At 36.5% G+C, this 16,854-nt stretch overlaps 1 long non-coding RNA gene across 1 annotated transcript; it reads left to right on the top strand.

Annotated features, from left to right (window-relative positions):
• Positions 1 to 1,428: 1,428 nt before the first annotated feature.
• On the top strand, positions 1,429 to 3,316 carry LOC131042355 (uncharacterized). Its single transcript, XR_009105189.2, has 2 exons — positions 1,429 to 2,550; positions 3,134 to 3,316. It is a non-coding gene; the product is annotated as an uncharacterized LOC131042355 (long non-coding RNA).
• The last annotated feature ends 13,538 nt before the right edge of the window (positions 3,317 to 16,854 follow it).

Below are 16,854 nucleotides of genomic sequence, written 5' to 3'. Positions count from 1 at the left end.
TAATGAGACAACATGGTAGTCAAACACAATATGGATTAATTGGATGCCTAAAAATGAATTAAGGTTTTTCCTTTATACAAAATCCCAACACACAAATTTGAATATTTTAACTCAAATCAATAATAGCTAGTAAGAAGTGGTTGGCTTGGTGCCATAAACAAATTTAAGCTTTAAAAGTTCAAGGGTCAAATCCACAACAACAAATTAGAATTAAGTTTAAATTTGTGACCACATATTAGACCTAGGTTAGGAAATAAGAAGAGTGCATATTCGATTTGGACCTTTGGGATGTGAAGCCATATTTAGTCAAGACTCTAGTTAATTGTCAACTTTCATGTGACAACATTCTAGATGTACACTAGCCATTGCATATGGGACAATTAATCTAAGTGAGTTCAAAATATATTTGAAGAGTGAAGGCATTCACCTTTCACTCTTATAGTACTAAAGGCCAAGATTGAGTCATGGGATTGGAAAAGGTGCATTATAAATAAGACAGGGGAGCACAAAGACATATTCCAATAATAAAAACAAAGTAAATGGAATTGAAAAGAAACAAAGAGTTGTTAGAAAGTATTTCTCTAACAAAATGGAGAACAATGAAAAAGATCAAAGAGATGAGGGATCCACATAGAAAATGAAACATGATATTCTTGAGAAATAATTTTAATACTTGGTTATAAAGAAGTGTGTGATTCTATGTGAGGCATTGGGTCCATGACAACTCATGATCTACTAATAAGCTTAAAAGTAAGCGCCAAGGGCTCTTCCTATTGATGGTGCAAAATGACAAAAGTAGGAAGTGACTAACTTGGTACAAGTCCCTTTAGGGATGTGTCCAAGAAGTTGTTAGTAAAGGCCAAACCTCTTCAAAAGGAAGAGAGCATCTTTAGTCTCTGTAAGACAAATGTTTGGAGAGAGATAAGCAAGTCTCTATAGAGAAAAATGAACCATCCTCTTGTCTAATAGTACTAGGAGCATTGAAAACAAAATGTTCCCAAATCTCAATTGTAAAGAGTAGATATCGCAAATTAAATACTCTTGAAAAAGACAGAGGTCTCTATCAATATAATATTGATGTAAACAAACTTTACATAAGTAAAAAGAATCCTTATGATGAATTAGAATTTGAAGTACCCTAAGAATTAGACGGATCCATTAATAAAGTGAATAGGTGAGTTAGAATAGTGTTAAAATGTTTTGAAGAGTGAGTGTCTAAGCTTTAGACAATGCGGATTAAAAGTAGGCTCTACAAATCTTACAAATTTTAGCAATAATGGTTAAAATCCAAAATACAAATACATATTAAATATAACCCATAAAAAGAATATTCATGCTGATTCCCCCCATAAGGTACCTTATTATTCTCTTCCACTCCACAGTGATATACAGTCATATCCCATGGAAAGGCCTCTTTCATCCCCTCCTAATAGCAGATTCACACTCATTGCCAGCCACACATTTCCTACTCAAATTAAGTAACTTGAATAGATTCCGTCACATGACATAACTATTGTATGCTTTTCATGTCACATGAAGATCTATCTGACTGTATAAATGACAGACAAAGTTAAGCACAACATCTATGTGCAAGTGTTCTCTATGGGCGTGGGAGAAAGAGGGAACAAAGAAAGATTCTCATATGTTTGCAGGTTCTGTTACATAATCTTTCCTTCTGTCTGTACTTTCTGTTTCTCTTTTTAAGGGCTGTGGGGGGTTAACTGGAGGCAGGGTTTTATCCATCCCTTCCTGTTACTGATTTGAGGCTCTGCTCACAACTAACTGCAGATAACAGGCATGGGTTGATAAACCTCTGCATCCAGTTTGGTCTCTGCCCTTTTAGAGGATATTTGGGCAATATACATTTATTGTTATGTGAGTTTTTAAGTTTACTTGGAGAGATAACTAGCTTTGTTTGTAAACTTATTTGTCCTTATCCCAGATCTGTTATTAGGTGTTTAAAGCTTGAGATACTATTATGCAAGCTTTTAAAGCTTATTTACATAATACCCAGTTGTTACTTATTTGGCTGATACCCAGATGGTGCTACTTATTTGGGTTATGCCCAGATAATGTTATGTCTGCATTTAAATCTAATTTGGGCAATACCCAGATCACTTCTGTAAGGTTTTAACTCCTTATTTGGGCAATACCCAGATGCAAGCGTTTTGAAAGCCTATTTAGGCAATTTATATGGATAACACCCAAGTGTGAGCTTTAGGCGGTATACAGAGCTGTTATGTAGAGTTTGCTCAATTCTCAGGTGCCATAAATTGACCAAGTCTTGGACATTGTTTTTAACCTAGCATTCTTTGGAATTTAGAGCTTCTGCTCGCATGGTTTTGTGTAATTTTCAGCAGATCTAGTTGATTCTTATAAAGCTTCATCTTAAAATATGGGTTTTTTCTGTGGTTTATTTGGGTAGATTTTGTTGTGGTCTGCAATTTTTTTTCAGAGCAGTTGTGTTTAGGATGATTTTGATTGATGGATTTTTCCCAGGTCCTGGGTGTGTACTTGCAGACTGGCATATATGACTGTTTTAAAGACCATGTAAGTATTTTGTGAATTGTAGGTTTATTGGCCTCTTATGATACATTATTTGAGTGTGCAGAGGGTTTTTCATTGACTTAATCTAAGCTTAAATTTTTTAAAGTAGCATAGGATCTAGAAGCTGTGTACGTTAATTACTTCTATTTACGTATCCACTGAGTGCTCCACGTTGATTGCTAGCAGCCATGGCTGTTTTATTGTGTATATTGCTTCTTACACTGTATCAATATGTGACCTATTTCACACTGGTATTTTATATGACTATTAACAAGTTCAGAGAATTTCAGAGTCCATATGGGCAAAACTGTTTTTATGATGTTTCTTAATTTGTTTATCTTGAAAAAGAGAGGCATTTTCACCCCTCAGAAAAATCTAAAATGGTGAAAAGCATCCTATAGCTCTTTAGGATGCTATGAGATGTTTAACCATTTATTATACAATTAACTATTATGTTAGGTTTTTTATTTTTATTTTTTTATTTTGATTGAAAGAAAAAAAGAGTTTTTTTTGTAGTTTATGATACTGCGCCTATTTGTCTGAGATATCTAACTGCACTACAACCACTCTGTTCTCCTTGTTGAAGGCACCTACCTGACCTACAACTACCTAGTTCTAAGGCACCTTCCTTCGAGTGGGATTTGAACTTGTGAACTCTTTCAAGAGCACCAAGGTCGTACTAAAAAAGTGAATGTATTTAAATAATCTAGGTTACTTAAATAGATGTAATAATATTTAAATTATTAATTGAGATTAATTAATTAGTATATATCATTGTAATGAATGTATGAATATTAAATTAAAGATTAGAAGTATTTAGATTTAAATTTAATGATGATGATTTTTTATTTATTGATGATTGTCTTAGAATTTGTATCATCTTAAAAGAGAATCACGATTCATTTTGAGTGTTTCAAAGGGGGGTCTTTAATGGTGTAGATTAGGTCTAACATGTCACTAATTTGTGATATGGGAGATCAATTATTTAAGATGTGTGCATGAAACTTGTTCACCTTTGACTTCTTGATGAATCTCTTTAGCGTGTTGTCTAAAGACACCATTTGGAATATATTGTTTTGATGGGTGAATGGGTTCTCCTAGGTCAAGTCCTTTTGGTTTGTTAGATTAATGACCTATGAAATGTTGAAAAGTATGTTTGATTTTTTATTTTAACATTCCAATGTTTTAGCATGTGAGTGAATTTGACACATTGAATGTCCTTAAATACTATGATGCATCATGTTGCACAATTGTGTTCCAAGTCAATTCATAATGGATGGTAGAAAGGGGTAAGAAAGTTGGAATTTGAAGGTTTGGAAATAGAATGATCTTAAGGGGAGGAGCGTGAATATATGGAAATAGGTGTGAATGATGATGAATAATGATTAGTTAAGGGGGTGGGAATTGAGTATAAACAAGGTTTAAGTTAAAAGGGATGGTGCTAGCCCATGAGTGCAATCAAGTACAAGAGTATGCTACTTGTGAGTATGTTTATGCTATTGCAATAAGACATTTTGCTAATGTGGGCACAAAGCTAATAACTTGGGTATGCAAGTTTAAGCATTACAAGTATATACATCCATAACTATTTATATGACTACTTGAATCTTGTTTATATGTGTAATGGTAAAGGATGCAAGCATTGTATTTTTTTAACTCTTATGTTTGCATCATTTTGCACCCAAATTTCTAGTTGGTTCTTAAAACAAAGCTTCTCAAACAATTCCTAGTACATATATTATGTTATTTACATTGTATTTCACCTCAATTTTCAAATTTAAATTTTGCTTTGGGCTCAAGTTGACTCAATTTCAACTAGCTATTGTTTGTTGACTCTTGCATCAAAGCTTTCAAATTGTATGCATAACTCATGTATGAAAAGATAGCATGATTAGGTCATTATCCATTATTTATGATCACTTATACTCAAGCATTATCACAATTAAGTCTCTACTAGCATTGTTCCTTGCAAAATTGAAGATTTTTGCCATTATGATGTTTATACATCATCTTTTTTAGTTGCATCAAGTGGCTTTGTCAACGAGTTGCAAAATCCTAGTTTCGTGATAGGTTGTTATGTCATTCTCTATGTTTTGGTCAAGTTCTAAGGTATTCTCACCATTATCATTCTCTACATTTTTGGTCAAGTTCTAAGGTATCCTTGCCATTACAATGTTGTTTGATTTTGAGATTTTATTATTTTCCTTTTGACACATAAGTTTAAGAGATTCTAAATTATAGATTGTTGTCTCCAATTTTAACTATCTCAAATTGAGTGACAAGAAACAATAGAAAGATTATCTATGGTACAAATACAAGGAAATAGCAAGACTTTATAACCTAAAGAAAAGAGAAAGATGCAAATTTGCCCCAAAGTATTTTAGAGAGCCCTTAGTAGTTTTTACAATATGTTGAGTCATAAAGTGACTCAAATTACTTCATTTATTAATTAGTTAAAATTCTAATGTGTGAAGTCGTCTATGCAATGTAAACGTTATAAGTGCATTGAGTAGGTGATTCATTTATGTAATGATGTCTTTAGTAATGTGGGCCCTACGTTACTAGTGTCGTGTTGCAAGTAAGTTAATTCTTTTTAGGTTGCAATTAATGACGATATAATGAAAAGTTTCTTGCAAATGTTAAACTAAAGGTCACTAAATCGGGCAAGTGCAAGTTAGGTCAAGTTTTTTCATGCCCTTATTTTCTTAGTAAGTTTTGTGTTGGGATTTTAACAATGGACTTTGCACCACATTTATGTAATAGACATTAATAGAGTTTGTATTTGTCACTATTTAATTTTTTATTTATTTTTTATAAATTATTTTTTTATATGAAGAGGGATAAAGAATACTTTTTTTTTGAGTTTTTTAGATGGTGTCTTGAGATTAACTATCAAATGTTTCTCATTCTCTTTATCTCCATTGTTTTCCTTTTATTTCTCTTTCTCATTTTTTGCTTCCTTCTAGTACTTTCTACTTGAAATTATCAAAAGCAAAAATTATCTAATCATATGAGAGTTGTCTCTCTCAATTGTAGAGGAAGATCACTTTTTTAATGTTGCAATGTTTTGTAATTGCCCCTTGTATGAATTGATTAAGAAACTACAGTAACAAAAGTTCTTGCTAGCACATCTATGATGTAATTAGTAGATGATTACCTTTTGTTTGTTTAGATTAGTTTAATTCTTTTCACTCCTCTTAATTTCCAAGTTTTAAGTTTTGTCATATAATTTGTCTCAACACCTTATCCAAGGCGAGTTATGTATTATTGTTGTTTTATTGCTTTATCCTCTGCATTTAATTGAAAAGAATTTGTCTATTTTGTTTTTCTAATATATTTACATAATAGAACATGACTTCACATCTCAAGAGTCAATAATAATATGTCAAAACTATTATCTTACAAGGTCAACATTTATTCAAATAAAGTTTGTGAAGTACAATGAAATAAATGACGACAAATACAAGTAGTAGTAATATGCTTTTAGGATTAAAACTAGTCCATAGATGTTAGTGCCTTCTTATATAAAAAAAATAAAGAAGATTAATAAAGATGATTATACTAAGAGATATAAAAGGGTAAATGGCTTTGGATCTAAGGATAATGGAAAAAGAGGGTTTATGTAGATTTAGGGTGATTATAATGAAGGAAATGGGCTTTCAAGGATTTCAGAAATGAGGAATCGAGGGAGATAGACATGGTAGGATGGAAGAGGAGGAATAAAACTATAGAGGTTCAATATCTTGGCTTGATCAAGAGGCTTCAACAACTTCATATCTTTAATCTTAGATTGTTACCTTGTTATTTAAATGGGTTTTGATCTTCGTTGAAGGAGAGGATTACATGGTCTCATATTAAGTTTCTAGGGTTCATATTGAGAAGAACCTCATTAGTGTAAGGCTAAATCACTTTGGGAAACATTGATTTTTTATTTTATTTTACAAAGTCAAATGCACCCAAGGGTGTTAGGGACCTAAGTTGTAGTGTCAAAGGGCATAAGCGACCACTCATGCAACATATATTATCCTCGTGGAAGTGCTTAGGGGTATTTGCTTAGGATTTGAGAAGATTTCTTTATCATACGATGCTTATCAGGGAAGCCAAAAATAGGTGTAAATGAACCTCAAACATACTATGGAAATGAACACCAAAATCAATACAAAGATGTAAGATGGAAGTTGTAGGATATGCAATTTTTGTTATTAAAATATTTTAATTGCAAGGTCATGATGGGTTGGAGGGGGTTGAAAGCATTAGGCCATGAAGGCATTAGATTTTGAAGGCTTATAAGGATTGCATGCTATCTTTGAATTGTATAGGCTATAAAACCTTCACGACAAAGGATATGTCTTACTAATTAGTTGTAAAGTTCTATAGGGAACACAAGGCATCTTTGGGCCTTGTAAGTCATGAAGCTCGTTGGGACTACAAAGCCATCTTTGGACCTCATAGGTCGTAAAGGTTCATAAGGAGTAGGCAACATCTTTGAGCATTTTTGGTTGTGAAGGTTTGTACAAAGTGAATGACATCTTTGAGATTTATAGGTTGCATAACCTTGTAGGGAGTGCAAGGCGTCTTTAGAGCTTGTAGGTTGTGAAGACCAAAAATAAGTGGAGATACTTTCCTAAATATTTTATAGTAGAATAGATAAAATAAGTAATCACCTTATTGTAGACAAACAAGGAAAATAAAAGGCATCCTTATATCCTATAAATTTATAGGAAGTGCAAGCACTAGTACATTCGAAGCTGATTTTCGACGGCCGTTTGTTGGATTTTCGACGAATTTTCGTCGGAGTGTCGACAAAATCCACCGTCGAAAACTCGGTGTCGGATTGGTCGACGATGCCATGCTCATCGAAATTTCGACAATCTAATGGACTCTGCCGACGGTCAAAGAAGTCGTCAGTTGAAAGCTTGGTATTCGTCGTAATTTCGACGATGATCATTTTTATATAAAAAAATAATAACTATCATCGATATAAAATAGCCATCGAAGGAAGGAAACATTGAAAGGACTCACCGAAGATAATAACTTTATCGACAAAAGATATCGAAGAAAGCAGAGAGGGTCTTCATCGACGGGAAAAGCTCTCAAGGAAATAATACTATCAATGCAACATAAAAAGGACCCACCGAAAGGAGCGTTTTCATCGAAAGAATAATATCGATCAGACAAAAAGAAGCTACATCGATAAAAGATATCGATGAGGATATAGGTTTCGAGGAGATTAAACTTCATCGACAAAAGATATCGAAGAAAGTAGAGAGGGTCTTCATCAACGGGAAAAGTTCTCGACGAAATAATACTATCGGTGCAACATAAAAAGGACCCACCGAAAGGAACGTTTTCATCGAAAGAATAATATCGATCAGACAAAAGGAAGCTACATCGATAAAAGATATCGATGAGGATATAGGTTTCGAGGAGGTTAAAAGGCATGTTCTCAATATGCGTGGTTTTGCCAATGTAACTTTATTGGTGAAGAATGCTAAGGGAAAATAAAGAAAAGCTTCGGTGAGATAATAGACTCATTCATCAATGGGGCATAGTGATATCGATGAAAGAAGTATTTCGATGGAAAAATAAAGGAGGACACCGAAGCCCAAGGTTTCTTCGACATAAGACTCGATGGATATCAGATATGTTTCGATGAGGAGACAGCCATACTGACCGAATACAGTATTTTGATGAAGGGAAAAAATACTTGATCGAAGTAATATTCGAAACAAAAGTATTGTTGATAGAAACAAAGAGATTGATGGACTAAAGAAACAAATGATCGAAAGACATATCCTCATCGAAATGATTATTGATTGCCACGAAAATCATAAACAAATCCTAGGGAAGGTCACATCGCCATTAAATTCAAACGTGTGCCCGAGTGACCGTTGTCCAAAGCGCCATTACTAACTGATTAAATACGCCATAAGTAGTGGATCAACCATCAAAGGTCACAACATTAAGGAATTCACAGGCGACGAACTGAAAGCAGGAATTGGGCGAATTCACAGATAAAGCTCAATAATTCCAAGTAAGTTGTTTGCACACAGACCTCTTTTTCAAAATTCAAATGGAATCATCATCTAAAACTAATAAGACCAGAAAGGGAAAAGAACCTATCACTGCAGAAGAAAAACCTAAAAGACAGAAAAGGGAAGGGTGTTCTTTGGCCCAGGACTTGATTGACTAGTGCCCATCATCCAGTTTGAGGTCCAAGAAGATTAGAGCTGATGAGGAAGGCCTGGAGGACTGGTTTGAGGATCTTGGAGACATATGGACAGAGTTGAGAGGGTATGAATTATTCATATATGGGTACAACAGAATAGTTGCCCCTCAACCTATCAACAATTTATGGTGATTGAACTTAGGAAGGTTAGCTGTGGCTAATGTATTCGTGAATGTGGAGCTCATGAAGGCATTGGCAAACAATTATGACCCTAAAACCATGACCATATATAACTACATGGGTGAGCCAATTCTTGCAATCACAAAGGAGGTTATTGACACCGTGTTCGAGTTGGATTGGGGATTTGAAGAATTGATTGACCTCAAGAAGTTAACAAGTGAATATTTTAACCTAGAGCACATTTACAAAATGTGGAGACTCCCTATACATAGACCTAGGAATGCAGGGTCCTTAGTGCCACTAGGTCAGGATGACAAAGCTCCCTATGATGTCAACTCTTTCCATCCATATTTCAAGTATACCTATTACTGTGTTGCCCAAGTGCTAGGGATAAAAGCCCATCCTTTGATGGATATTGCAGCCATGGTCATTTGTGCCGATTTGCAGTGTAAGGACCCTCGCTTCTTTGATTTTTTTGCTTATTTGGTTGAGGTTTTGAATCATGGGTTAGAAAAGTTAAAGGGGGATGTCATCAATGTTCATTTTAAGCATTGTTCCTTACTTATGCATATGTTATCGTATGTGGGCCAAGATGAAGGGTTATGGCCAGAAGAGTTATGTGTCAGGACATATGACAATGTTGGAATGAGAAAACCAGTGCAACTATGGGTTTCTTCATGGGACCAGAGGTATGTGAATAATCAATATTGGCATTTTGAGGAGTTCTTTGTCAAGCCATTATATAGATTGTTGGGATGCCCATGCGATCATGCCCTTGCACCAAAGATTCAAAGATTCCTAAGACCAAAAGGTTTCGCTGAAGATCCCTCAATTGAACACAATTGGGGAGATTGGTATTGTTTTTCATACTGCACACAAGTCAGGGTATACGGGTTCGAAGGGAGACCATACTTACTATCACTTACAGTCCCTAACAGAGTGGCTTGTCTGGAAATTGTGAGGCAACTGTCAATAGTGAGTACAGAACATCTGACAAGCCATGGAAAAAAATCAATTGTACCTGGGTTGTTAGTATTTTCAGATTTTATTGTGAAAAGTTCAAAGAGTTATGGCCTGCTGCAGACAAAATTGGATTATTATGGCATGGCTATGGGAGATCCAAGGACCAATTTTGATCTTGAAGGATAAATAAGGATAGCCCAGTCATCACAAAAGCTGAAGGCTAGAGAGCATAAATCTTACCTATCAGATGACCTCATTAAGAACATTGGCAGAGAAGAGGCCAAAGTGAAGCGAATAAAGTTTGAGAAAGCAATGCAGGCTTATAAATGGAAGCTTTATAGAAGGAAAATGGATGAGAACATGCTACAAAAGATTGAAGACCCCTTGGAGTTGGCCAACAAACTTGTGGAGCATGAATTGGAAATACTTGAGGGAGTCCCGCCTCATGTTTCTAGGGATTACATTGATACTATTAGGAATACAGAGCCTTTGGCTCATATGTCTCCTTCCACATCTGGCATCATTCCATTCACTCCTCGAGAGGATTACCCCCTGGTTATGCAGAGGATTACCCCCTGGTTATGTAGAGGATACACCGATAGACTTGGCAACAAGACAACTGAATGTCTGAGAAGTGACTGACATCAGATTCTTGGAGCATGAGGATTTCATTGCTGATAGTGACTTCATTGCTTCCAAGGAGTTCACCGCATTCCTCTATCAACATAAAGGATCTCAAATTAGGAATAACATGATAAATAGTGAAGAAGAGCAGCAGCTTCAAAAGTTACAAGAGGAGATGGATCTTGTGATGAGAGAAATGACACTTGAGAAGGGAAGACAGCTGCTTAAGGAAGCTGGTGTGCTATTATACTCTGGATGGGACATGAACTCTGCCTTGTTGTTTGATGGATTCCTCAAGAAACAGGACCCAAGTAGGCAAATGATGCCAAAAGAGATTGATAAACTCTTTAGAGGATCAGGATATGATCCAGATCAGAAGGCTCTTCTACAGTGGGCTATCTATCCCAAAGATAAAAGACCTATATTGGTTGATACAGAAGAAGCTTTTGGACATTTGATGGTGCAGTAGGTTGGAAAGACTGACCCTAGAACAACTGCCAAACTAAATTTGGATGTCGCTAAATTGAACCAAGATCAGATAGAGTTTCTGTTCCGAGAAAATTGTACATACAAAAGCCTGTATGAGAAAACCGATGAAGAAAAATAGAGGTTGCAAGCAAGATTGCTTCAGATTGATACAGGTACCAGTCAAACAGGGCTAACATACGGTGTTGACAGAGATGCCATGGATGCCTTGACAGACGCTATGTATTGGAGGAACAAGGCCGAAAAGACATCTCGACAACTAAAAAAGGAACAACAAAAGATGGATAAGTTAGTTCTCGAGGTCGTTGACCATAGATTCAAAAGTATGATGCAGGTTGCATAAATCTATTGGAAGACATACACTGGAACAGTCAAAGTTGTCAAAGAGCATGAAAGGCTCGAGTCTCGGTTGGAAGGCTTGATGAATGACAACAGTCTGATGAATCCAGGTGAGAAAATTGAAGCCGAGGTTCACTTGAAGTCCCACGATGAATTGGAAAATCAATTAAGGAAAGAGCATCAGAGGCTGGACGATGGGAATATCCCTAGGGTGCCCTCTTTTTACAGTAATGGTGAGTTAGTATCGTTGGAACAATGGAAACAAGAGTTCAGTGATGAGAAGAATTGAGCAGTAGCAGAGTTGGATCGGGACAAAGATTTGTCACTTTGTGTTAACAATATTCTATCCAATCATTTCCAGACAGAAAGCGACATGAGAACACTAAACAATGACGTTCTAATGTATAAAGATGATAAGTACATTGAACACATAGGAATGTTGAACTTGTTTATCTTCCAGTTTGTTAACAAAAGTGCTAATTAATAGTTATGTGCTGAAAAGCCACGATGCTTGGTGATAATGTATACCCTCATATAAAAGAGGGAATTTTTGTAACAATAAGGATCATTAGAGAAGAAGTAGAATATAGCCTTAGGCTTACTATTGTACCATTTTGCGAACATACATAATATAATCAATCGTCTTTCCTTTGTGTATATGCTGTGGATTACTACATCTTTCTGTAGGCAGTTGCTTGTGATATTATCTAAAGGAGATAAGGTTATTTGTGTTCTTCCAATAAAACTCTGTGTTTCATATTGTGGATTTAAATAAAAGATTTACTTGCGAATATAGTTTTGTATATAGTGCACATGCATGTTATCTCAACCATGGTGTGCTTGCATATGTATATAGTTTTGTTTATAGGTGGAAAGCCCGAGGTTCAATGTCGAACTTGGTTGCTCTGATACCATATGTAATATTCCATTAATTCTATACTTAAAGAAAATAAATTGTGATCTATATTAAGATAAAAAATTGAGCATTTCAAAATAAAACATAACCACTTCAGTTGAAGGAGAAAACTAACTAAATGTTCTTCAACATAATAAGAATCTAACTAATTTATCTAAAAGGAAGGTAATCTTTTAATGATAAAAAACATTGAACAAATATTATTAAGCTAATCAATATGAGAAAGGAATTCAAATGGCAAGTTTCATTTTTGGGGGAAGAGATAAAGGTTCAGAGGTTACTGTTATCACTGTTTAAAAAATGGGTATTCTTTTCCATAATTGGCTAAGTCTATGAAATTCTTGGGTCTGGTATGGCCTTGTGACTTCTATTTCTTTGGGTCCTAAAGAGGGTTTAGGGTTTAGGTTTAATCACTTTCAAAATGTCCGAGAAAAAACCCTTATTATTCTATTTCCGTGTTACTTTATTCACTTAAGTAATGGGTCCTTTTGTCATGCAAAGTGTTCCCCCTATTGTTTTTTACCGAGGCGGTCCTTTTAAATGTTTTAATTTTTATTCACCTTTAAATTGCCTTTTCTATTGACCGTCGGGCCTTGTAATTGTCGCGCAACTCTCAGTCAATCGGATGGCTCGCGTGGATTCGCGAACTCAACATGCCCGAAAGTTACCTATAGCGTAGTAGCGAAAAGGTTTGGTGGGACCCAGCAAAAAGGTTTGGTGGGACCCAGCGATAAGGACTTCTTTCCTGGCTAAAAGCATTCTATCGAAGTATCTAAGATTCAAACAGTATCAATGAGACCCAGCGATGTCTCATCGATATAAAAGGGGCATCAAAGAAAGCAAACACCGATGAACTTCAGAAAGCACTCATCGAAGACAATAACTCCATCGATAAAAGATATCGAGGAAAGTAGAGATGGTTCTCATCGACAAGAAAAGGTCTTTGAGGATATAACACTATCGGTGCAAAAAGACTCACCGAAAGGGATGGTCCCACCAACAAAAGGTATCGAAGAAAGCAGAGGTGGCCCCCACTAATGAGAAAAGGCTTTCGAAGAAACAATATCATCGATGCAAGATAAAGAAGATTCACCGAAAGAAGCATTCTCATCGAAAAAGTGATATCGATAAAACAGAAGAAAACTACATCGATGAATGATATCGATAAGGATATGAGTTTCGATGGGAGGACAAAAGAAGTCACCGAAGTCCAAAGTCGCTTTGACATGAAACCCAACGAACAACAAAAAGATTTTGATGAGAATGAGTTTCGAGGAGACTAAAAGGCATGTCTCCGATACACATGGTTTCATTGATAGAAGCCATCTCTCTTTAGAAGAAATTATCATTTTCATTGATACTGTAATAACCCATAAGTTATCGAACAAGTCTAAAAGCATTCTATCAAAGTATCTAAGATTTGAACAGTATCGATGAGACCCAGCGATGTCTCATTGATATAAAAAGGGCATCGAAGAAAGCAAACGCCGATGAACTTCAGAGAGGACTCATCGAAGATAGTACTCCATCGATAAAAGATATCGAGGAAAGTGGAGATGGTTCTCATCGACAAGAAAAGGTCTTCGAGGATATAACACTATCGGTGCAAAAAGACTCACCAAAAGGGATGGTCCTGTTATCACTGTTTTAAAAATGGATGTTCTTAGTCCATAAATGGCTAGGTTTTTTGAAAATTCTGTGTTTGGTACGTTTGTGTTCTTTCAATTTGTTTTAAATCCTAAGGGGTTCAGGGTTTAGGTTTTAAGTCACTTCAATACCTGAGAAAATCCCTTTTGGTTTCTAATTTGGCGTTACTTTATTCACTTAAGCGATGGGTCCATTTATCATAAAAGTGTTCTCCCCTTGTCATTTACCTAGGTGGTCCCTTTAAATATTTTATTCTTGTTCGCTTTTAATCTGCCTTTTCTAATATTCGTCGGGCCTTATAAGTATCATGCAATTTTCTGTTGATCTGACGGCCCGCATTGATTCGCGACCAAAAAAGTGCTCAAAACTTAGTTTTTGCGAAGTAGCGAAAGGCGAAGGTGGACCCGGCATATAGGTTTGGACCAAAGCTAAACACCGATCAAGTTTCATCTGATCAGACAGATAGCGTGGTTTCGTGAGATCAAGCTGAATGTGTTTTAACCTTTGCGAAGTGGCAAAAGGGTTTGGCGGGTCCCAAAGATAAGCGGTCTTCTTTGGTTAAAGAATGATCGGGTTGGAAAAAGATCAATGGCTCGCATTGATTCATGGCCGCAAGCCAAACGAAGTATAATGTTCGCGAAGGCGCGAAAGACAGGTGGAATTCACATGGAGGTGTGATGTGGCATAATAGCTGCCGCTTTTTGTAGAGCTCGATAGCGATGTGTCGAATGCCATGTGGCTCTAAAAGTGGTTGAGGGCCCACCTAAGGTGTAACGAGCAGTTATGTGGGAATAGTAAAAGGGAACACGTGGCAGATTAAGGGTGGAAACAAAAGGAGTTTCCAAGGCTAATGGCCGATTGCCATGTGGCGTTTATTAAACGAAGAACAAGTGGGGTAAGTAATTCCCGGGTAAAGGGCCCACTTAAAAGGCATTCATCTCAAGATTGATCCAACGCTTCTCGTTGTTTTGTGACCCTAAGATGCCCGCAGCTTAACCTCAGCAAAATGGCGAAAATCGTTAGCCGTCAAGATGAGGTGCGGTTAATTAAAAGGATTGATGGTCCCGGTTGAAGTTAAAGGCCGGGTGATTTGAGTTTCATCTAACGCTTGGGGCGACCTCATGAAGGAAAAGTGAACGACTATTAAAGTCCACGAAGTGGCAAAAAGGAGGTAGGGCCCGACACTAAAGCAAAGAGATCAAACAGAGATAAAGGCGATGCAAGTTCTTATGATCCAATAGTCGGCGTTGTTTCGTGAAAGAAAAGAGCACAGATTTTATGTTCTGCAAAATAGCAAAAGAGTGAAACAGAGGAAAGACTTAGAGGAATTATGACCCGTTGGAGCCAGTTTTGAATTCGATTTGGCGAATTCAATTCTGAAAAGAAAGCCGAAGCATGCAGAGTTAATTTCTAAAACTTAAATGCCAACTTGTCCTTTTTGAGTCCGCATCAACTTGATTGCTAAGTATTGTTTCATCGAAGTTTGTTGCAGGGCGAATTGTTGCAGAGCGATTTTCTTCAGGCGAATAATCAGGTTTCTTGTGCTTTTCTTGATAACTCTTGGTTTGTTCTCAAATACTGCTGTGTGAATTACTTCATTAGAGGTCTGTGCTAGTTGCTAGTGGTATAATTGTTTGACCAGAATGGCACCCAGAAGAGAATTGACAGGGAAGGTGAATTACCAAGATCGAAATATTTGTGATGATTTTTTAGAGCAATTAACCATGTCCACCAATGCTAGGGCTAAGGCCAAAGAGTTAGTACCTAAGAACCCTCGTCTAAAAATTGGAGATGGCCTTTATGATAAGGGTAATTGGTTGAGGGACCCTGAAATAGGATTGTCAGGCTTAGGACTCTTCAAAGTCGGTTTTGGGCAGAGGAATTCCCCAGCTCCTTTGAATGGCATATGGGAGTAGGATGTAGGAAAGCTTGTGGTCCCAGGTGTTTTTATGGATGTAGATCTATTAGCCTTGATTTCACATAATTATGACTCTGTGGCAAGATGCATCAGGAACATAAAGGGATCAGTCTTGATTGAGATAAATGAAGATGAATTCGGGAAAGTATTTAAACTCAGTGAGTCCTCCAATTTGTTAGAACCTATTGACTTTGAGTCGTTAGCCTAGGTTTACAACACACAAAGGGATCATCTTAGAAGTGGCCCATTGAAAGAATTCTTTGTAAAGATAGGGGGGTTAACAGTTGTAGGCCCCAGCACAATGGAACCATTCTCTCTCAACCTATTCACTCTGAGAGCTAAGGGTATGTATTGGGCATTATGCCAGATTTTTGGAGAGGAAGCTGAAAAGAATATGCCACCCATTATATGTTAATGATTGCACAAATTCTAAACCCCTCCCTAGCAATAACATTTGATTATGCCTCATACCTTGCTGATGCAATTCATAAAGGGCTAGGAGGAATAAAAAATGGTAAGGTGGATAGGCCATTTGGATGGTACTCCATGTTAATGCATATGTTTATGTTCAAAGGGGCTGATTATTTTGGAAAGGAGACGGACTTGATTAAGGACAAGGATAAATAGGAGATGCCAGTGCAATTGTGGAGTACTGTTCTATATTGGGACAAAGAAGATGCAAGTTATTTAAAGTTTGATAGATGCTTTGCATCTAAAATTAGGATTCTTCTATGCAGAGAAAACCCTAGAATTCCTAAGGCTCTTTTGGAGTTTCTCAGACCAAAGGAGTTTGCAGAGGATATCAAGATTGTTCATAATTGGGGAGACATATATTTGTACCTCGTGTCTACTGTTTTTAGAGTGTTTGGATTTAGAGGCACCCCCTTTTTACTACCCTATCAGATCCCATTGAAGATAGGGATTGCAGAAGTCCTGAGACAAATTGGGGGAGTACAAGAAGCAGAGCTGACCAATAGAGGTAAAGGGACCATTTTCCCAACTATTACCATGGCTCACCATTTTGTGATCACTAAGGGTGGATGGAGATTTTTTGAAGAATTCTTT

The sequence above is a fragment of the Cryptomeria japonica genome, chromosome 5 (assembly GCF_030272615.1).
Source record: "Cryptomeria japonica chromosome 5, Sugi_1.0, whole genome shotgun sequence".
Lineage (NCBI taxonomy): Eukaryota > Viridiplantae > Streptophyta > Pinopsida > Cupressales > Cupressaceae > Cryptomeria > Cryptomeria japonica.
The sequence above is the reverse complement of the archived record's forward strand: the minus strand, read 5'-3'. Positions and strand labels throughout refer to the sequence as shown.